At 40.1% G+C, this 27,546-nt stretch overlaps 1 pseudogene; it reads right to left on the reverse strand.

Moving 5' to 3' along the window:
• Positions 1 to 18,381: 18,381 nt before the first annotated feature.
• On the reverse strand, positions 18,382 to 19,050 carry LOC149170655 (AP-1 complex subunit gamma-2 pseudogene; annotated as a pseudogene).
• Positions 19,051 to 27,546: the final 8,496 nt, after the last annotated feature.

Genomic DNA, 27,546 nt, shown 5'->3' on the forward strand with positions numbered 1-27,546 from the left:
TAGAATACATCAATTAACTTAGTTTCATGTCAGTGCATGTTCAGTTCAGCAGGGACAGGTGTTAGAGGATCAGATTGCTATTAGTTGTGACTATAGTTGTGCATGATGATTTGCACAATCAGAGCGATTGAGTATGCCAATGAATTGGCCAATACCAATAATTTTAGCCTGTGCTCACGCCCAACACAGTGTGAGTGATTCTTTGCAGGTGAAATACGAGTTTGGTAAACCATTCTCATCAGTTCTTGAGCAGGTATTGAGCTGGAGAGGCAGGCAAGCAGTGGAATAGATTTGGAGATCAGATCTGAGCTGTATTGTGTGTAACAGGTGGAGCTGGTACTGGATTGCTTGTGATAAGCATTGTACTTTGTAATGTTACATGTTCTCAATCATTAATATACATATAGTGTGGGGTTTTTAGCGAGATGCTTTCCCTGGGTTACATACAGTGTTAATGTGTGAATGCTCTTGATGTTTTATTGTTATTGATGCTGCTATATTGATGGTCAACGTAGAGGAGCTTATGTATTGTGTATGTATTCTGCAATAGTACATGATCAGGATAATCTTTGTTGAATATGTGTTAAATTATTCAAAATTTCTACATGGTATCGGAGCTGTTGATCATCAGATCTACTATTCAGGAAGTGTTTACATTCTATTTCTTCAGGCAGAGTCTGTAATCGGGCCAGGTAGCCTCTGGATTCATCCTTCCTTTGGAAGGTGAGATATCCGGTGAATTCCCATACAGTCGATCTCTGTATGAGAAAATTTTGTTCTCACGAATTCTAGATCGGAAGTGGTTGAGTTGGTTGCTGGTGGAATTCGAATTTGCAACAGTGTTGTTGAAATGTCTTTCAACAGATTGCAAATGTTATTCCAAAGCAAGAGCGACCTGGCGCTCAAGGATAAACTGTGAAAAAATAAAGGTGAGAATGGATCTTCATCAAAGGTATCTGATGAAGAGAATTGTGCTTTGGCTGCCAAAGCAAAGAAAGGGAAGAGCAAGAAAGCTTCTCAGTCTGGTGCGAAAGGCAAGAAGCAGGATATGTCCAAGGTGAAGTGTTTTCACTGTCACCAGCACGGACACTATGCCACTAATTGTCCGCAGAAGAAGAAGAACAAGCAGGCTGCTGGATCTTCAGCAGGAGAGGCTCTAGCCTCACAGTTTGAGCTTGATTTTTCATCGATCGCATGCTTGGTTTCAAGTGTGATGGGATCGGTGTGGTTCTTGGACAGTGGTGCGTCTTTTCACATGACGGGAGATAGAGATTTGTTCTCTGATCTGGATGACAAAGATCTTGGAGTGCACATCAAGATGGGCGATGATGGTAGATACAGTGCGACCGGTATCAGTACCATTTCCTTTGAGAGGGATTCTGGTAAACCCTTCGTATTGAAGGAAGTCATGCATGTTACAGGATTGAAGAAGAATCTTATCTCAGTGGTGATGTTGGAAGACAAGGGGTATGATGTTGTTTTCAGCGAGGGAAAGGCTTTCTTGCGTAGCAAGACAACTAGTGAGACCAGGAAGATAGGGGTTCGAGTGAGGTTCCTTTATCAATTGCATGTAGATGGATGCGCAGCAATGGCAGGCAAGGCAGAAGGATTGTTGAGCGCGATGATGGCGAGTTGTGGCACAGGAGATTTGGTCACCTTCACCATGGAGCCTTGAAGATAGTGCAGCAGATCACTACAGGGCTTCCTAAAGGCACACTTGCGTAGTCAGATCAGTGCAAGAGGTGTACTTTGGGGAAGTTTGTGAAAGCCACCTTCCACGAGAAGGATAGTCGCGCCACGACGATCCTTAAGAGAATTCACACAGACGTGTGTGGACCTTTCTCAGTTGCTTCGACAATAAAACACATGTATTATGTGATTTTTGTTGATGATTTCTCTCGTAAGTGCTAGATCTTCTTAATGCAGAAGAAGAGCGAGACATATTCAAAGTTCTGTGAATTCAAAGCACTGGTCGAGAAGGAGTCTGGGAAGAAGGTGAAGGCTCTTAGGAGCGATAATGGTGGTGAATACATCTCGGACGAGTTCAAGGATTTCTGCAAGGCAGAAGGGATTCGTAGAGAGCTCATAGCTCCCCATAACCCACAACAGAACGAGGTAACTGAGCGGAAGAATAGAACGATTGTGGGTGCTACGCGGGAAATGTTGCATGATCAGGGCCTACCCCTTCACTTGTGCACGGAAGCATGCAATACAGTAGTTTATGTGCAGAACCGTTGTCCTCATAGGATACTTTGCATGAGTACACCCGAGGAGGCTTATTCTGGTAAGAAGCGTGATCTATCTCATTTGAGGATTTTGGTGCTAACGTTTACATGCATGTGACGAAGGATGCTAGGAAGCAGTTGGAGCCGACCGCAGAGGTTGGGATATTTGTGGGGTACACTGATATGCCCCACAACTATCATGTGTATTTGCCAGACAGTGGTAAAACTGTTGTGCAACGGGATATAAAATTTCAGGAGGAGAAAGCCATGAAGTGTTCGCTTAAGAGGGAGCTACACTTGCATGCAGATGAGGAGGTATTAGTTCCTAAGGATGAGCTTCAGGACGTGGATCAACCACAAGACGAAGTTCATGGAGTGGAAGAGACCACTCATGCAGCGCCAACCATCAGAGGGCGAAAGCGCTTGACAGAAGTTGAGCGACTGGCTCAAGATCCAAAGAAAGTTATAGGACCACCTACAGCCCAACGCAGGTAGAGACAGTCACCTGATCGGTACACTGGATACATGGCTCTTATGAGAAAGTGTGTTGTGACTGAGCCATCCTCTTTCGAGGAAGTTGTGGAGGATCCCACATGGGTAGACGCCATGGTGGAAGAGTATGATTCTATTGTCAAAAACAGTGCATGGGAGATTGTTCCTAGACCGAAAGGGAAATCAGTGGTGGGTTCGAGATGGATCTACAAAGTTAAGCAGGCAGCTGACGGGAGTGTGGAGAAGTACAAGGCAAGATTTGTTGCCCGAGGCTTTTCACAGATAGAGGGGATTGATTATGAGGAGACCTTTGCACCTGTTGCAAGGTATTCTTCCATACAGATGGTTCTTACTCTCTCAGCGCAGATGGATGGCACATTCATCAGATGGATGTGAAGACTGCGTTCCTCAACGGAGTCATTGAGGAGGAGGTGTACATTGAGCAACCCGAAGGCTTTGAGGTCTTCAGCAGCGAGTCGCATGTGTGCAGGCTCAAGAGAGCGTTGTATGGGTTGAAGCAAGCACCACGTGCTTGGTACACACGGATAGATAGCTATTTCACAGGACTTGGATTCTCCAAGAGCGAGGTCAATCCCAACCTATACCAGATTGTGGTGGAGGGTAAGTTGCTTATCATTGTACTGTATGTTGATGATTTGATTCTAACGGGTGATGAGTTGTTGATACTGTAATGCAAGAAGGATCTTGCTACAGAGTTTGAGATGAAGGATTTGGGCCTCCCTCACTATTTCCTAGGATTGGAAATATGGCAGCGCAGTGGTGGACTGTTTGTTTCTCAGGGCAAGTATGCTCGGGAGATACTGGAGAAGTTCAACATGCATGGCTGCAAGCCTGTTGATACTCCTCTTCCTGGAGGTTGGAGGAAGGAGGATGCCACTTCGGGAGAAGAAGTGGATGCCACTATTTATCGACATTTGGTGGGGTCTTCAGTATTGGATCGACAGCAGTTTCTTGGTACAGCAGGAAGCAGAGATCCGTGGCACTCAGTTCAGCGGAGGTCGAGTATATGGCAGCAAGTTTGGCTGCATGCGAGGCTATATGGATGAGGAAGATCCTGGTTGGTTTGTTCGATTCTCATTTGGATCCTACTGTGATTTACTGTGATAACCAGAGTTGCATTAAACTCTCGGCTAATCCTGTATTTCATGATAGATCTAAGCATATTGACATCAGGTACCATCATATCAGAGATTGTGTGCAGCGGAGGATCATGTTGCTTTCATACATTCCAACAGAGGATCAGGATGCTGATATTCTGACGAAGGCTCTCACCAAGAGCAAATTCGAGTACCACTGAGGCAGGATAGGGGTTGCTGATAATCCATATCTTGTCAAGAGGGAGTGTTGAGATTGCAACAAGATGATGGAGCTTAGTGAAAAGAGTCGCCTTCACTAAGTGGGCCCGCAGGAAAATTATGGCGCAAGATCTATTTGTTATCCCAACAGGGATGATCACAGTATGGGTGATCACGGTATGAGTGATCACAGTATGGGTGACCACAGTATGGGTGACCACAGTATGAGTGATCACAGTATGAGTGATCAAAGTCTATTTTTAGACTGGCTGTCAGAAATAGAAAAGTCAAATATTATTGTCTCATAATAATATTTCGACTATAAACTTGATCTTACTCTCTTGGAGCACTTCAGGATGAGCTACGGATGTGGTACATGCAGATCCTGGAATGAAATACGTGGTTACCTATGGGATGACTAATATTTGCATGCAGGACTTCAGTTAGAACTCAAGTGAGTTGAGTTTAGTGGACTGGAGGTGCAGTTGATGGAGTTATGTTCAGTTTAGCTTTGTCAAACTGGTTGTATTTAGTCTAACTGGCTAATAGACTAGAGATGAGTTGGGTGAATTAGTTATTAATTAATTCACAAGTTATTAACTCATAATGCAACTATAGAATACATCAGTTAACTCAGTTGCATGTCAGTGCATGTTCAGTTCAGCAGGGACAATGTTAGAGGATCAGATTGCTATCAGTCGTGACTATAGTTGTGCACGATGATTTGCACAATCAGAGGGATTGAGTATGCCAATGAATTGGCCAATACCAATAATTGTAGCCTGTGCTCACGTCCAACACAATGTGAGTGATTCTTTGCAGGTGAAATACGAGTTTGGTAAACCATTCTCATCAGTTCTTGAGCAGGTATTGAACTGGAGAGGTAGGCAAGCAGTGGAATAGATTTGGAGATCAGATCTGAGTTGTATTGTGTGTAACAGGTGGAGCTGGTACTGGATTGCTTGTGATAAGCATTGTACTTTGTAATGTTACATGTTCTCAATCATTAATATACAGATAGTGTGGGGTTTTTAGCGAGATGCTTTCCCCGGGTTACATACTGTGTTAATGTGTGAATGCTCTTGATGTTTTCTTGTTATTGATGCTGCTATATTGATGATCAACATAGAGGAGCTTATGTATTGTGTATGTATTCCGCAATAGTACATGATCAGGATAATCTCTGTTGAATATGTGTTAAATTATTCAAAATTTCTACATGGTATCGGAGCTGTTGATCATCAAATCTACTATTCAGGAAGTGTTTACATTCTATTTCTTCAGGCAGAGTTTGTAATCGGGCCAGGTAGCCTCTGGATTCATCCTTCCTTTGGAAGGTGAGATATTTGGTGAATGCCCATACATTCGATCTCTGTACGAGAAATATTTTGTTCTCACGAATTCTAGATCGGAAGGGGTTGAGTTGGTTGCTGGTGGAATTCGAATTTGCAGCAGTGTTGTTGAAATGTCTTTCAACGGATTGCAAATGTTATTCCAAAGCAAGAGCAACCTGGCGCTCAAGGATAAACTCAGAAAAAATAAAGGTGAGAATGGATCTTCATCAAAGGTATCTGATGAAGAGAATTGTGCTTTGGCTACCAAAGCAAAGAAAGGGAAGAGCAAGAAAGCTTCTCAGTCTGGTGCGAAAGGCAAGAAGCAGGATATGTCCAAGGTGAAGAGTTTTCACTGTCACCAGCACAGACACTATGCCACTAATTGTTCGCAGAAGAAGAAGAACAAGTAGGCTATTGGATCTTCAGCAGGGAGGCTCTAGCCTCACAGTTTGAGCTTGATTTTTCATTGATCGCATGCTTGGTTTCAAGTTTGATGGGATCGGTGTGGTTCTTGGAAAATAGTGCGTCTTTTCACATGATGGGAGATAGAGATTTGTTCTCTGATCTGGAGGACAAAGATCTTGGAGTGCACATCGAGATGGGCGATGATGGTAGATACAGTGTGACCGGTATCAGTACCATTTCCTTTGAGAGGGAGTCTGGTAAACCCTTCGTATTGAAGGAAGTCATGCATGTTCCAGGATTGAAGAAGAATCTTATCTCAGTGGCGATGTTGGAAGACAAGGGGTATGATGTTGTTTTCAGCGAGGGAAAGGCTTTCCTACGTAGCAAGACAACTGGTGAGACCCGAAAGATAGGGGTTCGAGTGAGGAACCTTTATCAGTTGCATGTAGATGGATGCGCAGCAATGGCGGGCAAGGCAGAAGGATTGGTGAGCCGGGATGATGGCGAGTTGTGGCACAGGAGATTGGATCACCTTCACCATGGAGCCTTGAAGATACTGCAGTAGATCACTACAAGGCTTCCTAAAGGCACACTTGCGTAGTCAGATCAGTGCAAGGGGTGTACTTTGGGGAAGTTTGTGAAAGCCACCTTTCACAAGCATGATAGTCGCACCACAACGATCCTTGAGAGAATTCACACAGACGTGTGTGGACCTTTCTCAGTTGCTTCGACAGCAAAACACAGGTATTATGTGATTTTTGTTGATGATTTCTCTCGTAAGTGCTGGATCTTCTTAATGCAGAAGAAGAGCGAGACATATTCAAAGTTTTGTGAATTCAAAGCACTAGTCGAGAAGGAGTCGAGGAAGAAGGTGAAGGCTCTTAGGAGCGATAATGGTGGTGAATACATCTTGGACGAGTTCAAGGATTTCTGCAAGGCAGAAGGGATTCGTAGAGAGCTCATAGCTCCCCATAACCTACAGCAGAACGGGGTAGCTGAGCAGAAGAACAGAACAATTGTGGGTGCTGCACGGGCAATGTTGCATGATCAGGGCCTACCCCTTCACTTGTGCGTGGAAGCATGCAATGCAGCATTTTATGTGCAGAACCATTGTCCTCATAGGATACTTGGCATGAGTACACCCGAGGAGGCTTATTCTGGTAAGAAGCCTGATCTTTCTCATTTGAGGATTTTTGGTGCTAACGTTTACATGCATGTGACAAAGGATGCCAGGAAGAAGTTGGAGCCGACCGCAGGTTGGGATATTTGTGGGGTACACTAATATGCCCCACAACTATCGTGTGTATTTTCTAGACAGTGGTAAAACTGTTGTGCAACGGGATATAAAATTTCAGGAGGAGAAAGCCATGAAGTGTTCACTTGAGAGGGAGCTACACTTGCATGCAGATGAGGAGCTATTAGTTCCTAAGGATGAGCTTCAGGATGTGGATCAGCCACAGGACAAGATTCATGGAGTGGAAGAGACCACTCATGCAGCGCCAACCATCAGAGGGCGAAAGCGCTTGACAGAAGCTGAGCGACTGGCTCAAGATGCAGAGAAAGTTGTAGGACCACCTACAACCCAACGCAGGCAGAGACAGTCACCTGATCGGTACACTGGATACATGGCTCTTATGAGCAAGTGTGTTGTGACTGAGCCATCCTCTTTCGAGGAAGCTGTGGAGGATCCTGCATGGGTAGACGCCATGGTGGAAGAGTATGATTCTATTGTCAGAAACAGTGCATGGGAGATTGTTCCTAGACCGGAAGGGAAATCAATGGTGGGTTCGAGATGGATCTACAAAGTTAAGCAGGCATCTGACAGGAGTGTGGAGAAGTACAAGGCAAGATTTGTTGCCCGAGGCTTTTCACAGATAGAGGGGATTGATTATGAGGAGACCTTTGCACCTGTTTCAAGGTATTCTTCCATACGGACGATTCTTGCTCTCTCAGTGTAGATGGGATGGCACATTCATCAGATGGATGTGAAGACTGTGTTCCTCAACGGAGTCATTGAGGAGGAGGTGTACATTGAGCAACCCGAAGGCTTTGAGGTCTTCAGCAGCGAGTCGCATGTGTGCAGGCTCAAGAGAGCGATGTATGGGTTGAAGCAAGCACCACGTGCTTGGTACACACGGATAGACAGCTATTTCACAGGACTTGGATTCTCCAAGAGCGAGTCGAATCCTAACCTATACCAGATTGTGGTGGAGGGTAAGTTGCTTATCATTGTACTCTATGTTGATGATTTGATTCTAACGGGTGATGAGCTGTTGATACTGTCATGGAAGAAGGATCTTGCTACAAAGTTTGAGATGAAGGATTTGGGCCTCCTTCACTATTTCCTAGGAATGGAAATATGGCAGCGCAGTGGTGGACTGTTTGTTTCTCAGGGCAAGTATGCTCAGGAGATACTGGAGAAGTTCAACATGCATGGCTGCAAGCCTGTTGATACTCCTCTTCCTGGAGGTTGGAGGAAGGAGGATGCCACTTCGGGAGAAGAAGTGGATGCCACTATTTATCGACAGTTGGTGGGGTCTTCAGTATTGGATCGACAGCAGTTTCTTGGTACAGCAGGAAGCAAAGATCCGTGGCACTCAGTTCAGCGGAGGCCGAGTATATGGCAGCAAGTTTGGCTGCATGCGAGGCTATATGGATGAGGAAGATCCTGGTTGGTTTGTTCGGTTCTCATTTGGATCCTACTGTGATTTACTATGATAACTAGAGTTGCATTTAACTCTCAGCTAATCCTGTATTTCATGATAGATCTAAGCATATTGACATCAGGTACAATCATATCAGAGATTGTGCGCAGCGGAGGATCATGTTGCTTTCATACATTCCAACAAAGGATCAGGATGCTGATATTCTGACGAAGGCTCTCACCAGGAGCAAATTCGAGTACCACTGAGGCAGGATAGGGGTTGCTGATAATCCATATCTTGTCAATAGGGAGTGTTGAGATTGCAACAAGATGATGGAGCTTAGTGAAAAGAGTCGCCTTCACTAAGTGGGCCCGCAGGAAAATTATGGCACAAGTTCTATTTTTGATCCCAGCAGGGATGATCACAGTATGGGTGATCACAGTATGGGTGACCACAGTATGGGTGACCACAGTATGAGTGATCACAGTATGAGTGATCAAAGTCTATTTTTAGACTGGCTATCAAAAATAGAAAAGTCAAATATTATTGTCTCATAATAATATTTGGACTATAAACTTGATCTTATTCTCTTGGAGCACTTCAGGATGAGCTACGGATGTGGTACATGCAGATCCCAGAAGGAAATACGTGGTTACCTATGGTATGACTAATATTTGCATGCAACACTTCAGTTAGAACTCAAGTGAGTTGAGTTTAGTGTACTGGAGGTGTAGTTGATGGAGTTGTGTTCAGTTTAGCTTTGTTAAACTGGTTGTATTTAGTCTAACTGGCAAATAGACTAGAGATGAGTTGGGTGAATTAGTTATTAAAATATTCACAAGTTATTAACTCATAATGCAACTATAGAATACATCAGTTAACTCAGTTGCATGTCAGTGCATGTTCAGTTCAGCAGGGACAGGTGTTAGAGGATCAGATTGCTATCAGTTGTGACTATAGCTGTGCATGATGATTTTCACAATCAGAGGGATTGAGTATGCCAATGAATGGGCCAATACCAATAATTGTAGACTGTGCTCACGTCCAACACAGTGTGAGTGATTCTTTGCAGGTAAAATACGAGTTTGGTAAACCATTCTCATCAGTTCTTGAGCAGGTATTGAGCTGGAGAGGCAGGCAAGCAGTGGAATAGATTTGGAGATCAGATCTGAGTTGTATTGTGTGTAACAGGTGGAGCTGGAACTGGATTTCTTGTGATAAGCATTGTACTTTGTAATGTTACATGTTCTCAATCATTAATATACAGATAGTGTGGGGTTTTTAGCGAGATGCTTTCCCCGGGTTACGTACTGTGTTAATGTGTGAATGCTCTTGATGTTTTATTGTTATTGATGCTACTATATTGATGATCAACGTAGAGGAGCTTATGTATTGTGTATGTATTCTGCAATAGTACATGATCAGGATAATCTCTGTTGAATATGTGTTAAATTATTCAAAATTTCTACATTCTCATCACCAATGACTAGTATATATTATCTTAAGGAGGACATTTGGTGATTTACATGTTATGCTTTTATGTTTTGCTGTTTGAATAAATTTTTGTGTATTAGCTACGGGACGCAGTCTATTCTGCAACTAATTGGTTTTTCCACAGCTACCTTCATGCTTTAACAGGTTACAGGTGTCAAACAAGGAAACCGGCCACATGGGCATCTCTGGAATGGTCACGACATGGATCCTATCCTAGTAAACCAACCCAAATCGACAAAAAAACCATCTCAAGACCACAGTCAAAGGTGGAGGCAAACGAGGAAACCTGAGAGCAATAGGACTCTGTGTTCATTCTTCGTGGCTATTTAATAAAACCGACAGCTTCTGTTGTAGCATTTACTTAAACCAGCCACCAGTGATAACAGTTTCACGCAACTACCTTGTTGACTTAAAGTCACCTGTAGTTGATCACCCATTCACGCAGATCTGTTGTAATACGTGGACCACCTGTAGCTAAATTCTCTCAAATTACAGTTAGGATATTTTCTTTAAATATCAGTTGTAAAGAACTCAGAAGGAGTTCTAATTTCTTCATTTGTTAAGCTTAGACTTACTATTCTGTAATTTTGAAACGTATTTCCCTGTTTTTAATATGAAGACCGCATGTTTTATGGAAATCTGAAGGAGTTTTCTTAGAGTTGATTGATCAAGCGTAGCCTAATCAGTTGCAGAGGGCCCCTACACTAAAGAAGGTTTCATTTCATTTTTATTTTTCTTCTTCTTGTTAACTATAAATTCATCATTTTCTTTCACAGTGTTTATAGTCATTTTCTTACTGACAATGTTTATAATGCAATTTCCATCATTTTCTTATTAACAGTGTTCATAATTTAGAGTAGCTTCTATTTTCTTGACCTCTTTCTAGTTTTTATTAATAGTTAGAAAATGAGACTCAATAATGTAATCTAGTTTACTTCATTCACTATTTTACTAGTCTTTAAATTCTCAATTAGACTGATTAATGCCATTTATTGTTTTTGCCATTTTTATTTTTAGTTTACTGACTCATGGTGTTAATGAATGTTTCTGAAAAACCCTTCAAGTTGATAATATATACTAAACTAAGTGGTTGAACATTTCATTTATACAATGAGTCTTTGCTGCATCTCTGTATTTGCTTTCTCTTAGATTAATGAAGTACAGAATCCCTCAAATGTCATCCCAAGGAGACTTTCTCCCAAAATTGAGAGGCAGAGTAACTAAGTATTTCATTTAGTTTTACTTCTGTAATTAGTTAGACATCAATTGCAAATTTCACTTTCAGTTTTAATTCGTGATTTGGAAATAATAGTGAAACAAGGATAGAAACTTTGTTTTCAATTCTTGCTTCAAGCTCTGCTTCCAAGTCTTTCTTAAGCTTTGTTTTCATTTTCTAGATTTTGAGTAGTCTTTATGAAAGTTAGATTTAGGTTTTTGATAATTACATTGTAAATCATTAGGAACTAAAGACCAAAACCCCCCCAAAAATAACATAAAACACAAAAACAACGAAGTAAGAAGGGTTATCTAGCACAAACAATGCACTACACTTCATCAGTTTACAATACCCAGATTGATAATTTATGTAGAGCAATTTAGGACACTAAATTGACCAAACAAGATCCACAAATTGTAAGGGTCAAATGTTTACGTGGGATACATGCCATGTGGAGGATGTGATCACCCTAAACCTTAGGTCTCATAGGTTTCACATGGAATCATCTCCAGGATTTTAATTCCAGGCATTGTGGCAAAGTGGGACCCACGATGGCATGATTACAGCAAGGTTTAGTAAATTGGGTGGAATAAGGGTTCCACGTAATCTTAAAAGGGTCGTCCCTAGAAGAAATGGCTAGGGGAAGCAAAAATTATTTCCGAGAAGGTTAGTTCCAAGGTGATGTGGCCTTCGAGTGGCCCGTGCCCATATACCTCTCTTATGGTGCATATGTGTTAAGGGTTGGGTCATGCCTGCTATGAAGTGTTGAAAATGCAACAAGATGATGGAGCTTAGTGAAAAGAAGTCGCCTTCACTAAGTGGGCCCGCAGGCTATTTTTTGCGCAAAGTCTATTTTTAGACTGTGTCTATTTTTAGACATATGGATGATGGTCTATGAGTTGCAGGATGCTATTTGTGGATGATTGGTCATGTTGGTAAAAATAGATGGACTTCTATTTTTAGACATATGGGCGAAGTCTATTTTTAGACTGCCAGGCTAAAAATAGAACAGTCAAATATTATTAGCTCTAAATAATATTTGGACTATAAACATTATCTTATCCTCTTGGAGCACTTTAGTTCGAGCTACAGATGTCGCACATGCAACTGCCAGAAGGAAATATGCTTTTCTTATGGGTCAGTGGAGCTATTACATGATGGACTTTAGTTAGAACTCAAGTGATTGAGTTTGGTGGAGTTGATTGAGGAGTTGATGGAGTTGTGTTCAGTTTGACTTGGTTGAACTAGTTGTATTTAGTCTAACTGCAAAATACACTAGTGATGAGTGATGTGAATTAATTATTAATTAATTCACTAATTATTAACTCATAAATCAACTAAAGAATACATCAGTTAACTCAGTGCATGGACAGTTCAGTGGAGACAGGTGTTAGAGGTGGAGACTACTATCAGTTGTGACTATAGCTGTGCATGAGATTTTCACAATCAATGATGGAGATTGCCAATGAGGATTGCGTGGTACAAGTCAAGGGAAAACGAGTTTGGATCAGACCTATTCTCACATTGGATTGCGCAGTAGAGGCAGGCAGACAGCGGAGGAGATTTGAACCTGTGACTTGATTCAGATCTGAGCTAGTTTGTGTGTAGCAGGTGGAGATAGTACTGAGTACTTGTGAGGAGTATTGTACTATGTATTGTTACATGTTCTCTATCATTATAATATACAAATAGTTGGGGGTTTTCAGCTGTATGCTTTCCTCGGTTACATACTGTGTTAATGTGCGCATGCGATTGATGTTTCATTGTTTTTAATTCCGCAAAATTGATGATCAACGTAGAGGAGGTTACGTATTATGCATTCATTCCACAAATAGTGTATAATCGGGATAATCTCTATGAATAAGTGTCATATTATTCAAAATTTCTACATGGTATCGGAGTAGAGTTGATCATCAGATCTATTATTCAGAAAGTGATTACATTTTATTTCTTCAGGTAGAGTCTGTAATCGAGCCAGGTAGCCTCTGGATTCATCCTTCTTTTGGAAGGTGAGATATCCGGTAAAAGCCAATACAGTCAATCTCTATATGAGAAATACTTTGTTCTCACGAATTTTAGATTAGAAGCGGTTGAATTTTGAGGACTTGGTAAGCTTGGCTCTCCTTGGTCGATGATGAGGACTTCGTAAGCTTGGCTCTCCTTGGTCTTCCGAAGAGTTGGCATTCCTATCAGGACTCTGTCAATGGTCGGGAGAAATTGCAGGGATGGGAGACACTTTGGTCAGATCTTGTACAAGAGGAGATCAAGCGGAATACCAGGGACGGATCTTCATCAAAGGCATCTAATTAAGAAGATTGTGCTTTGGCTGCCAAAGCAAAGAAGGGGAAGGAGAAAGGTTCTCTTTCCGAATCCAGTTCTTCCAATGATGGGAAGAAGGTTGACAAATCGAAAGTGCGATGCTTTCGTTGTCATGAGGTGGGCCATTATGCTGCAAATTATCCACGGAGGAAATCCAAGAAGGGATCCGGGGAAGGATCTGAAGGTGAGGCACTTGCTTCACAGTTTGAGTTGGATTTCACACTCTTCGCATGCATGGTTTCATCCATGGTGGGAAGTGGTTGGTTTCTTGACAGTGGAGCTTCTTTCCACATGACCGGTGACAAGAGTTTGTTCAGTACTTTGGAGGAGAAAGATCTCCAAATACTCATAGCGGTGGGTAATGATGAGAAGTATAGTATCTCAGGTGTAGGGACGGTTATTTTTTAGAGGGAGAATGGAGCTCACCTTACCTTGACCGATGTCGAGTATGTACCAGGACTGAAGAGAAACTTGGTGTCGATCGTGATGCTGGAAGACAAAGGCTCTGATGTAGTCTTCCTTAGACACATCATCACTAGACAGGTGAAGCAGATTGGTTCACGGGTCAAGAACCTGTATGCTCTTGAAGTTCAAGATGCATGCAAAGCCTTGAGCAGCGAGGAAACTGATGGAGACTCGGTGGTTGAGAGGGAGCTTATATTACCTCTCAACATGCAGAGCCAGAAGAAGTCTCAGACGATTGTGGAGGAGCCACGATTGGTGCAGCAACTTCAGGAGGTTGTGGAGCAGCCACAACAAGGGAAGCTGAGAGGAGATCAAGTAGAGGCATCTACTCATGCAGAGACCTCCAAAAGGGGGAAAATTTGAGCCAGGTGGGCTGAGGGATCACATGCAGCCATACCTCCAGGTAGGAGGTGGGGTGATATAGAGTGATCGCCCCAATGAGGAGGGGCAGGATCCTTGAGGTACCCAACCTCTTGGATGAGACCTTGCTACAGGAGCCCCGATGTGGAGTAGCAGGACTAATTGATTGGGTAGAGACAGATGCGAATGGAGTGGCAGAGAGAGCGATAGTGTAGGGAATCCCAGGACAGCGCATAGCTAGCAGGTTGCAGCAATGCGAGAGGCACAAGTGTTTTGCACAGTGCTAGGTGGCACAGAGAAGTGTGCAATGGTGCGAGATGCATGGCGATGTTGCAGTATCACAGATGTCAGAGAGGGAGCACTTGTCAGCAGCAGGTAGAGCTTCAGCATCAAAGTATGTTCCTAGCCCAACAGAGTGGTCAGTTGGGAGTGTTTTTGTTCCAAGTGTTGTTGGAGCAAGTGGACCAGGCAAATGTGTTTCATGCAGAACATTCCAGAGTTGCAAGATAGTTAGGGGTTGTAGATAATCCATATCTTGTTGAGAGGGAGTATCGGATATGCAACAAGATGATGGAACTTAGTGAAAAGAAGTCGCCTTCACTAAGTGGGCCCGCAGGCTATTTTTGGCGCAAAGTCTATTTCTAGACTATGTCTATTTTTATACATATGGATCATGGTCTATGAGTTGCAGGATGCTATTTGTGGATGATTGGTCATGTTAGTAAAAATAGATGGACTTCTATTTTTAGACATATGGGCGGAGTCTATTTTTAGACTACAAAGCTAAAAATAGAATAGTCGAATATTATTAGCTCTTAATAATATTTGGACTATAAACATTATCTTATCCTCTTGGAGCACTTCATTTCGAGCTACAGATGTGGCACATGCAACTGCCAGAAGGAAATACACTTTTCTTATGGGTTAGTTGAGCTATTGCATGATGGACTTCAATGAGAACTCAAGTGATTGAGTTTGGTGGAGTTGATTGAGGAGTTGATGGAGTTGTGTTCAGTTTGACTTGGTTGAACTAACTGTTGTATTTAGTCTAACTGCAGAATACACTAGTGATGAGTGATGTGAATTAATTATTAATTAATTCACTAATTATTAACTCATAAATCAACTAAAGAATACATCAGTTAACTCAATGCATGGACATTTCAGTGGAGACAGGTGTTAGAGGTGGAGACTACTATCAATTGTGACTATAACTATGCATGAGATTTGCACAATCAATGATGGAGATTGCTAATGAGGATTGCGTGGTACAAGTCAAGGGAAAATGAGTTTGGATCAGACCTATTCTCACATTCGATTGCGTAGTAGAGGCAAGCAGACGGTGGAGGAGATTTGAACCTGTGACTTGATTCAGATCTGAGCTAGTTTGTGTGTAGCAGGTGGAGATAGTACTAAGTACTTGCGAGGAGTATTGTACTATGTATTGTTACATGTTCTCTATCATTATAATATACAGATAGTTGGGGGTTTTCAGCTGTATGCTTTCCCCGGTTACATATTGTGTTAATGTGCGCATGCGATTGATGTTTCATTGTTTTTCATTCCGCAAAATTGATGATCAACGTAGAGGAGGTTATGTATTATGCATGCATTCCGCAAATAGTGTATAATCGGGATAATCTCTGTGAATAAGTGTCATATTATTCAAAATTCCTACATGAAGTGGGGTTATTACATGACCAATATGAGTGGGTCAACAGCTAACGTAACCCTACCATGTGGTAGTGAGGTGGCCAACTGGGATATCCATGTGGGCACCATGTGGCAGGTTGATGACGTGGCACAATCTATTTGGACTAGACTTTAATCAACCATATCTTTTGATCAAAGAGTCTAATTAAACAAAGCTTGTATCATTGGAAAGGTCTCAAGGAGATGAACACAATGATGTTAACCAATTTAAGTTCTAATATGGTTGAAAAAGAATAAAAACTTAGACCCCATTTTCGTAATGGGACATTGGAGGTTGGGTCATCATAATAACTACATCCTTCTACCCTTAGTTGGGTTGGGGATAGTAAGGAGTGTGTCATAGTGTGGTATAAGAGCTTCCATATTCAACACTTGGACTGGAAGGGCTCTATCTTAGAACTAATAAGCAAAGGTTTGACACTAGACATTCGAGGATCCAGGGAGGCCTTAAAGCCTTATGTTGAGCATTAGAAACCTGGTTTTTTGTGTATTGATTATATGTGTTGCTTGACGTATTTTATTGTGACATCTGCATGTAACATGGTATCGATGATCTATATGATTTTTCTTGAAACTCATGCACTAATTAAGGTGTAATGTTACACCTAGTCTCACACTCACATATTCCCTTCAGCAAGACAAGGTGATAGTGTTTGTTATGTATCTAAATTTTGTTAAAATATAACAGTTATGTGTGTGTATGATAGCACGTAAAATACACTAAGGCCCAAAGAGATGAAGGTAAAAGACCACAAGAACAGCAAAGGGTGGTACAACATAGAACCAATGGACCAAGGAATGAATAGTAAAATGGTGTGATATAGCTTCGATCAATCACAACATGGATATGAAGAAGAAAGAAATAATGGGGCCAGAGTAGATCTACAAAGAGGCATAGGTTGTCCAGTGCATACACTGCAAACATAGGCACTCTGCTAAGTAATCCTAAAAAGGACTTAAGCACCCATGAATAAAAATATGAGAATGCTCACAGAAGGCCACAACATCATCACTATCATCATCATCATGGAAAAGGGAGGGAAAAAGAATATGTACCATAGGAATTTAAGAAGGCAGATCCTCCTACCTTTGATGGTGAGATGAAGAGATTTGGGGTTGCAAAAGCTTGGTTGCTAGGAATGAATAAGTTCTTCTAAATTCATGACTATTTATAGAACATGTAAGTGAAGGTACCTACTTTCAACCTAAAAGGTAAGGCTGATATATGGTGGGAAGACCTGAAAATGTAAAGGGAAGAGAAGAGGAGTTGTACTAGAAGGAATTCGAGGAATATTTCATGAATTAGTAGTTATCTAAGAGATGATTTGACAACAAGGCTAAGGATTTTTATGAAATCAAATTGGGTTAAATGACAGATGATGAGTACACCACAAAGTCTTGAGTTGCTAAGGTAGGTTCCCTACCTTGAGGAAGAAAAATCAAATATTGAAGGGTATGTTAGTGGATTGTCGCAATCCATCAAATATAGAATCAAGTTTGATGAGCCCAAGTCATTAGAGGACACAATCCATAAATTGAATGATTTCTATGAGTATTTTAAGCATAGGTCTGAGTACTGTTGGACACCTAATCCTCTAACAGTTGGTGTGAAAGTTGAACAGCCAAAAGGGGTCCAAGGGACCACTTGGAATATGAAACCAAGGGTCACCCCTATGTATTATAAATATGTATCATTGTGAATAAGAAATGAAATCTCATGTTTATCTTTCCTATTTTGTCTTTGACATGTGTGTGTTTAACATGGTATCAGAGTTGCAGGTGTATTCCTGACCTGCATAATTACTGTGAGCCTAATTTTACATATCTGTTGGTCTGCCATTTTCCAGCCTATCAGAACTGTCCTTCTGTAGTAATGCCACACTTAACAGTTTTCAAAGTTTCTTTGTATTCTGAAATCTACACATCTTAATTTAGCCTTTTTTTGTCCACCAACTCTACTGATTCTCTGGGTTAAGCACTCAGGTTGCCAATAGATTGATGGTACGAAACACACGTAGTCTTCGACTCCAGTGTAGCAATTCCAGTGAAATTCTTGTTTATCAGATTGATTCATCCCATATAATAATCACCAACTCCCTATCAACCTGAGATGTCATCCATTTGGCAGCGACTAACAGTACACGGGACCTGCATGTGATAACCCCTTGCAAAGACAGCACAGTGAGATCTCTGCCTCAGTTCCAATTCCACACCACTTCAGGGAGTGGAGCAAAAAAAGGCATGGGAATGGGGTTGGGCACTATGGATGAACTGTCTCCCTCATATTCACCAACATTAGAACTCCAGTGAGTACCCACTAGTGACCATATTCTTTAGAACACAGACTAAATCCTTTGTATAATGGATATAATCTGTAGCTCTAGCTCCTTTTGAAATTTACATAGATATGCAAAACACGCTCTTGACCTTTCTTATATGATCAAGGGCCTCAAAACTTGCTTTGAAAAGTTCCATACACAGATGGATTCCTACAATTAGAACTACATGATGTTTTTCATTGAGTAAAGAACTAGCGGATTTCATAAAATTCTCTGCAATATCTGTCACTTTCCGTATAATCCGTACAGAGCATAAAGTTTCCTTCTTGCGGATGTTCGGATTGCTATTGTGAAGAAGTTTCTCAACTTCAGGGGCAAGGTCACAAGCCATTTCAGCTGAGCATATATTTCCCAATGCACAAAGTGCAAGCCCGACTATGTATTGATTCATGTGATTCAAGTCTTGTTTGAGAGAATTTGTAACCAGCATAAGCACTTCCTGTCTTTGGTTAAGAAGCAACATGAGGCCAAGATATCCTATGCGTTTCTCAGGAAAGCCAGCAGATGCAATAGACTTCAAGCATTCCATTTGCCCAAAATGTGTTGGATAACCAAGCATGTGAATGAACATGAGCTTGGCTAGATTGCGATGTCTATAATCCTGATCATATTCACTAATTTCAGTACATATAGCTGCACACTTCTTTCTAACAACATCACGCCCCTCAGCAACAGTTTTACATGTACGAATGGCTTGAATCATATCGCTTAGTCGTATTTCCGTCATGAAGGCAATCATGATTCTGAGATCTAAGACTTCGACTCCGATTAATCCAAATTATTGGTAAATGTTGGGCCCCTAGCAATCCTTGCAGCATAGATCAGTGAGACATAAAATCTTTAAATAATTACTGGATTCCAAGGATCAACACTAACTCATCAACATCATCTCTAATCTGCATGAGAAAATTGAAATGGATCGTGCACTGTTGATGCAAAAATCAAAAGAAAACAAGGCGAACATAGGGAAGGAATAAGGTTGTAAGTGGGCACATGCACATATTATTGGCGCTCTTTCATCCCAGTATAGCTGAGTTTGGACCTCCATATATTGTCGATTGACCATTCTACATTGGTGTGGCACTCGATGGCATCATTTTCGAGGTCACATTTGTTCTTGGTTTTTATTTCCAATAAATTCGTTCAGACCTTGTAGTGCGTTAGGATCTCTTCCCAAGTTCATTGAAGCATCATTTGCTACATTGAAATTAGTACTGGGTTGTTTGCTACAGTGACTTGGTGATATTGGTATCTTGCTACTCATCTAATAGTTGCAACTATTTATCATTTTATAAGTCAATTTTTAGCTGAAGATAACGTCACTTCTCTGATTATATCGGTTTGAAATGGATCAAATAGCTGATGTATTGAAACTACTGAATAATTTAATACATTCCACTGTTGATGAGATGGTTAAGATCAACAAAACCTCTTTTTCCAATATTAATTTTTTTCTCCAAAATACACATGAGAATATTGAATTTTTGCAGCTTGAATCTCAACTACGGCAGGAAGAATTATAGTAGTGGAGTCATCACTCTGAACCTTTTTCTGTTCAAAAGATTGAAACAGACTCACATAAGCAGCAAGACAATAATGTTACAGTTGATTCAGATACATTGCCCAATAAAGCAGCAGAGTGACATGCAGATGCAGAAGTTCAGTTTGCACTTCCCAAGCCCATCATCAGACCTTGCGAAGAGCTTGTCCATAACAAGCACAGACTGGTCATGGATATGACAAGGACGTGTCCTTTCATATTCCAGATTACTCAAAGCCCATTCAGTTTCAAAGTGTTGGATTTATTCATGGAAGTTCATCTTCAGTTGTTCCAAATTCTGCTCCTCTTCCACATTAACAACAACAAGTTGTGAAATGCCAACACTATGACCGAGTTGGCCATATTAAAGGTCATTGTTTTTATCTTCATCCATGTAAGCACTGTCATAAAACTAGTCATTATTCAAACAGATGCTTTGAAAACAAACCTCCTGCAAGAACAAAGATTCATCTTGGATGGATCGCTTCTTAGCAATGGGCATCAACAGCCAAGAAGCTATTCCAGTCATATGTCAGAACTTGTTCTAGAGTATTGAATAGTCTTGCAGTTAAGTTTTCTCCATCATCTCACTTTGTATCTGATAGAGGGGAAATGATGGTCATCTACAAGCTTCAAATCCACATCAAGCGAGCCTAAGCCACAACCTACCACACCAGATTTAGAGTTGTAGCCAGAAACAAAGATGCCCCTGAGCATGCCTTCAGTTGGTGATGCCTCTTCAAAGAATCGGGGACATTTCCTCTAGCAGAAGACTTCATCTTCTTGCCAGTTTTGGAAGAGTTCCAAGAATTTCATTAAGCATTCCAGAGTTGGTGGTAATCCTTAAATCATCACAAGTTGAGACCTCCCTTTTTAGGTTGAGGTTCTCCCTTTTATGCGGGGTGAGACCTCCCTTTCATGGTTGAAGGTTTCCCTATTCAAAACATCAGGAGTACTTCCTCTAGCAGAAGACCAGAGCTTCATGCCAGACTTGGAAGAGTTCTGGGAACTGCACTAAGCATTCCATTGTTGGTGTTCATCCTTAAACCACAGCCCTTTATACCAACATTTCAGAGAGCACATTCAACCTAGTGTTGCCATGCATTTTTGCACATTTTGTATTACAGCTCTCTTCTTGGATTCATACATAACCCTTTGGATTAAGGAGGGAATGTTGGACACCTAATCCTCTAAGGGTTGGTGTGGAAGCTGAACAACCAAAAGGAGTCCAAGGGACCACTTGGAATATGAAATCAAGGGTCACTCCTATGTATTATAAATATGTATCATTGTGAATAAGAAATGCAATCTCATGTCTATCTCTCCTATTTTGTCTCTGCCATGTGTGTTTTTAACAAGTATAAATCGGATTAGAAATTCAAGGGAAATACCAAGTTTAAATGGAAAAGGAAAAAGGAAACCAAAGGAGCGAGTGTGACCCCTGTTAACCAAGTAAATCAGCATAGGTCCAACACTACCATCAAAATTCATTTTACCTGGGAAGAAGCCAAGAATCATGAGAATGTCCACATAAGTGTTGTACTTGTGGAGGAAATCACTTAAGGAAAATTTTCCCATAGAAAAAGTACATTGGTTCAAGCCTATACAACACACAAGAGATATAGATAGTCAAGGACATTGCTCAAAGCATACCTAGAATCTATGCAACAGTGGATAATTGTCAAGTTGGTCATCAAGTGGTGATTATAGAGATGGAAGGTATGCTTTGTGACAAAACATATTAGTTCTGATTGATCCCAATTCAAATTTTAGTTACATCAATCCCACTATTGTTGATAAATGTGCATTAAAGATGGAAACATGTGATGCTTCTTAGCTAGTTCAACTAGCCACAAGGACAAAAAGAAGAATTGAACACTGAGGGAGGAATTTTCCAATTGAATTAAATAGGATTCCAACTATTGCAAATCTGAAAGTGATGCAATCAGGAGAATTTAGTGTATCACTCGGCATGGATTGGTTATATGCACATAAAATCAAGGTATATTTCTTTGAGAAGATCATCAAATGCCTAGATGAAGTTGAAGAGCATAGATTATTGTGTGGAAAGATGAAACCTACCTCTATGAGACTAATTTCGGCCATGAAAACCAAGAGAAGTAGCAGAAATGGATGTCTTTTGTTTGGTGTGCAAAATTTCAGCAACACTAGAGCTAACAATGGTGTTGGGAATGATGACGAGGATGTCATAATAAATACCTAGTTTTAAAACATTTTTCAAATGTGTTTCTATAATAAATTCTAGGATTACCTCCTCACATAGAAGTAGATTTCTCTATTGAATTGGTACCTGGAGAAACTTCAACTTCAAAGGCATTGTATAGAATGAGAACTCCAAAATTATTTTAGCTAAAGTTGTAGCTCAATGAGATGTTGAATAAGGTATACATAAGGCTAAGTGTGTCCCCATGGGGAGCAGTAGTCTTATTTGTGAAGAAAAGGGATGGTATGCTCAAGCTATGCATTAATTATAGGAAGTTGAATAATGTGACCATCAAGAACAGGTATCCATTGCCACGAATCAATGATTTATTTGATAAGTTAGGAGAAGACCCAATCTTATCCAAAACTGATATAAGATCAAGTTATCATCAGGTGTGTATAAAGGATGGGGGTATCCATAAAACAAACTTTAGAACAAGGTATGGGCATTACAATTTTTTGGTAGTACCCTTTGGGCTTACCAATGCACCTGCAACTTTTATGTGCCTTATGAACAATGTGTTGCACCCATACTTGGATAAGTTTTTGATAGTCTTCGTTGATGAGATTTTGGTCTATTCAAAGACCGAGGAACATGAAGAGGATTTGGCCACAATACTACAATTTCTAAGAGAGCATAATCTTTATGCAAAGCTTAGTAAGTTCAACTTATTTTAGTCATAAATCCATCATTTGGGGAACATTGTCTCAAGGGAGGGAGAGACAGTTGATCTAGAGAAGGTCAAGGTCATCATGGAATGGCTAACACCTAAGAATGTGGTTGAGGGTACGTCCTTCATGGGACTGGCAGTTTACTATAGGAAATTCATTAATAATATCTACAAGATTAGCTGTCCAATTACTACCTTGCAAAGGAAGGGAAAGAAGTTTGAATGGAAAACTACTTGTGCAACAAGTTTTGATCTGTTGACCAATGCACTAGTGCTAAGGATAACAAAACCTGAAAATAATTTCGTCGTATGTACATATGCCTACAAGACCTGATGGAGTCTTGAGGTCAGAAGGCCAAGTGGTCTATTATGAATCTAGGAAATTAAATGAGCATGAGAAAAACTATGTAATTCATGACCTAGAGTTGGTTTCCATCATTCATGCATTGAAGATGTGGAGGAATTACCTCCTTAGTAGAATATTTACTCTAATTACTGACCATGGAGGGGCGAAGTACTTATTTGAACAACCCAAGTTGAATGCAAGGTAAGCAAGATGGTTGGTCATGCTCAGTGAATTTGATTTTGAGATCAAATATATAAACGTCAAAGAGAACAAAGTGTTTGATGCACTGAGGGGAAGAGTGCAAATAAACCATATAGAATCCATAAAATTACTATGGAACTGATCTTAAATAAAGGATCAGAAATGTTGGTCAACAAGATGAAAAATATTAGTAGTTGAAGGAGAATTTGCACCAAGCATGTGAAGGAAAAAAGTATAAGGAATATAGCCTTATTAGTGATGGGATAGTTAGATCAAAACCCAAATATATGTGCCAAATAACAATGACTTGAAGAAACATGTACTAAAAGAGTTTCATGCCAATCCATTCTTCGGTCGTCCAGGTTATGAAAAGACTCTTACAGCCATCAAGAAATTCTATTTTTGCTTGATATGGAAAATGAGTTGGCTGATTTCATCTCCAAGTGCATAGAGTGCCAGCAAGTTAAGGTTGAGTGTAAGCACCCATCTAGCTTGTTGCAACCTATTCCCATTTCCAGAATGGAAGTGGGAAGTGATTTCGACAAACTTCATTACAGGGTTGCCAAATACTTCTAACCAACATGATGAAATCATGGTAGTGGTTGATAAGTTGAGTAAGTTGGCTCACTTCATATCCGTTAAGTCTACAACTTCAGCAAGTGAGATAGCTCAAGTTTTCATTAAGGATATTGTGAGATTACATGGAAATTACAAGAAGATTATCTCAGATAGAGATGCTAATTTCACTTCAAAATTTTGGAGATAATTGTTTGCACGCCTGGGGACAAAGCTAGAATTTAGCACAACATACCATCATCAGACTAAAGGGAAAACAAAGAGGAAAAATATAATTCTTGAGTACATGTTAAGGATGTATGTAATGCACTAGCCAAAGGAGTGGGAAGAATATCTTCCAATTGTAGAGTTTTCATACAATAACGGGTATCAAGAATCGTTGAAAATGAGCCCATTTGAAGCACTTTATGGGAGGAATTGTAACACTCCTATCAATTGGAATGATCTAGTGAACAAATTCCTTATTGGGCTTGATATGTTAAAGGACATGGAGTAGGAAATACAAGCTATTAAGTGGAACCTAAAGGTGGCATGAGATAGGAAAAAGAGTTATACAGACCAACATAGAGTGCACAAGGAGTTCCGAGTTGGAGAACATGTGTTCTTGTGAGTTAAACCCAAGAAGAGCACCTTGAAAGTTGGGTCGTGTGCCAAGCTGGAACCATGTTTTTGTGGACCATTTGAAGTGATCGAAAGGACAGGGGCAATGGCCTATAAGTTGGCTTTACCTCCAATAATAAGAGTTCATGATGTCTTTCATGTTTCATTGCTTAAAAGATATGTGCATGATGTTAATCATATAATTGATTGGTCTATGTTGCAGGTAGAACTAGAGGGAGAGTTCCAACCAAAACCTCTATGCATCCTAGATCATAGCCAACTCATGCTCTACAACCGAGCAATAGAGTAAGTCAAGGTATGTTGGAGGCACTTTGGGCCTAAGGAAGGCATGTGGAAGATGGTTGATCAAATGTGGGAAACATATCCTTTTTTATTTGTTGAGTAAGGAAAATGTAAATGCATTGTAAATGTTGTAAGGATATGTGTATATAAAGGTCCATATCAACAATTCTTGGTCTAAAGCATGTTTTGTTTGTGTATGGTTACTGAACATTGAAGAATTTGTTTCCCCCCAAGGGGGAGGGGACTATGATATCCCCTGGTTAATATTTCTCTCATTGTAAATAACTGTGATTATTTAAAAGGTTGAGAGAAGGGGCACATATTCCATATTTCTTAAGGAGGGAGATTGCTTTAGGAATAGGTTGTTTTAAATATCATTCCTAGTTGGTTGAGTGGCTTTAAATGGGTTGAGTCATAAATTAACTAGAAAGGGAAAGGATAGGCCCAGATGTCCCTTAACTCCAATGACAAACAAGAAAAGGACAAACTAAAAAATAAAAAACTAGAAAGCAACATGGGTTGCGTTGTCCCTGAGTAGTTGACTTGTTGGAGTTAGGAGAAGAAAAACAATTAGTCTATTTGGAATGGCACTCACACTCTAAAATGTAGGGGAACATGCATACATAATAGTGGAAAGTAAAATTCTCTCTCCTTCATGGGCGCACGTGAAGGAAATTGAAGAGAATGCATAGAGAACAATATTGTAAGAAATTTTCTCCATAGGTGGATGTGAGAGCATAGAGAAGGAAATGATCAGAATTTGCAGTTTTCAAGATCTGGAAATATTAAACTAGATGAAGAAACCTCATAGATTCTTTATAGCTAAAATAAATATAAAGAGAAGTTGTGGTCTTGAAGGATGAAGAACCCACTAGAAGTATGTGGATTGATTAACCTATTGGATTAGGAAGAGTCACTCATGTGCTTGTGAGTGTTGATGAACCACCAGGAGTTTCCTTGGGACTGAATCTCTAGTGCTTAACTCACTGATGAACCACCTGGAAATTTGTTCTCTTTACCCATAAAAAGCTTATTCATTATTGAATCTTCCTTATTATGGAATCTCTTCTCCTGAAAGTGAGTTGAGACTCCCTGTCTTGTGATATCTTGGCATGGATGTTGACCTTGTCTAACAAATAAAAAGAGCCTAAGTGGAAGCTCATGTGGTTGGTGGATGAAGCCAAAGTGGCCTTGTGAAAGGAATCCAAGCCTCCATGTAAACCCTATAACTAGGGACAAAACCCATAAAAGCTTTAAAATTGTTATCAAACTTTAGAGAGGGGAATTTTCAGGTAATAGGTTTAGAACTTGAAAACAAGAGAAGGAACCTATGTATGTTTGCATATCTATCACAAAAATGGCATTCCATTTAATTGAAATATTATAAAAATGTCATGGTAACCAAGGAGTGAGAAATGGTTGAAGTCTGGCAAGTTTTCCCACGGAATTCAACAGTTAAGGTTCCAGAGTAACTAGGATAAAGAAAACCTCATTTCTATCAAGGTTGTAGAGCTTTGATGGAAAGAACACAAGTGAAAAATGATGACCAGACTGGAGGAAGAGGTGGGGTGATTACCCTAACTACCCAAAAGGAATATTTACCACCATTAGACTAAAATTTAAGATCTTGTCCTTCTATTCCCTGACCAACCTCATGACCAAGGTAAGGTGTCACGTATATATCATCTACAAAGCGCTAAGACATATGCATATCATACCAAGGGAGGTTATACATACATTATAATGTTGTGGGATAATTAATATCAAGTCATATCCACAAAGTTAAAAACCATAATTTAATCTACACTCATACAAATCTAACCATAACCTGATGGTAAACCTTGTATGCCAATTATTATAGAGCATAGAGTTTGAACGTTGTAAATGTTATGTATAAGTGATTTAATTATGTATGAGATACGTGACACCAAAGGGGTTTGATATAAAAAATTTGACCCCCAATCTTTTAAAGCTTCAAGTATGAAGGCCTAAATGAGGATTAGCTTCATACAATGGGGAGAGAAAAATAAGAATAAGAAAAGAATAAATTATAAACATTTTAAAGGAAACATAAACTTATAATGAGAAATAATGATTATATATATATATATATATAGATATTAATTGATGGAAAAGAGAGGCATTCAAGTAAAAAGACAATAAGTAAGAAATTCTCAAAAACATATCCTTACATATGTGTGTAAATTTGAAAAAAAAAAAAAAACCAATAAAAAATTATATATGCTTAGGGATAAGGTACATTACATGCCCCAAAGGTGTAACACACCTAACACATAACAATAAAAATAAACATTACACAACAACGATATATAATAAAACCCATACCTTGGTTTAGATAACTTGATTATAGAAATTGTGTGGAGGTCCTAACTAAAATCATTCCCAGGCCAGCCTTTCTAGAATCACTCATATATTTAACATTGGCATAATACATTAAGTTTTCAACTCATATAATATAGATTGAGGAGGTAGCGTATCAAATTTATTAACCATAACGTTGTTGTTCAACTCCCAATGTTTTTGACCCTTTGTGATCGAACTTTCGCAATGTTCTCCTAAGCGTTTTCCACATGTCCCCGAGATCGAAGGGAACTTGATTCATTATTTTTCTTGATTCTCACTCTATTATTTAGAGAGTCTAATATGGATTCTGGGTATGTAACATCCGTTCAAGGTATGAAAAGGAGAAAATGCAAAAAGAACCCTCTCCAGGTAAATTTTATTATCCACTTTCCCTTCAAA

Source organism: Pinus tabuliformis, chromosome 4_2 (genome assembly GCF_031772625.1).
Source record: "Pinus tabuliformis cultivar Carrire ecotype Pingquan chromosome 4_2, CPIR1, whole genome shotgun sequence".
NCBI lineage: Eukaryota > Viridiplantae > Streptophyta > Pinopsida > Pinales > Pinaceae > Pinus > Pinus tabuliformis.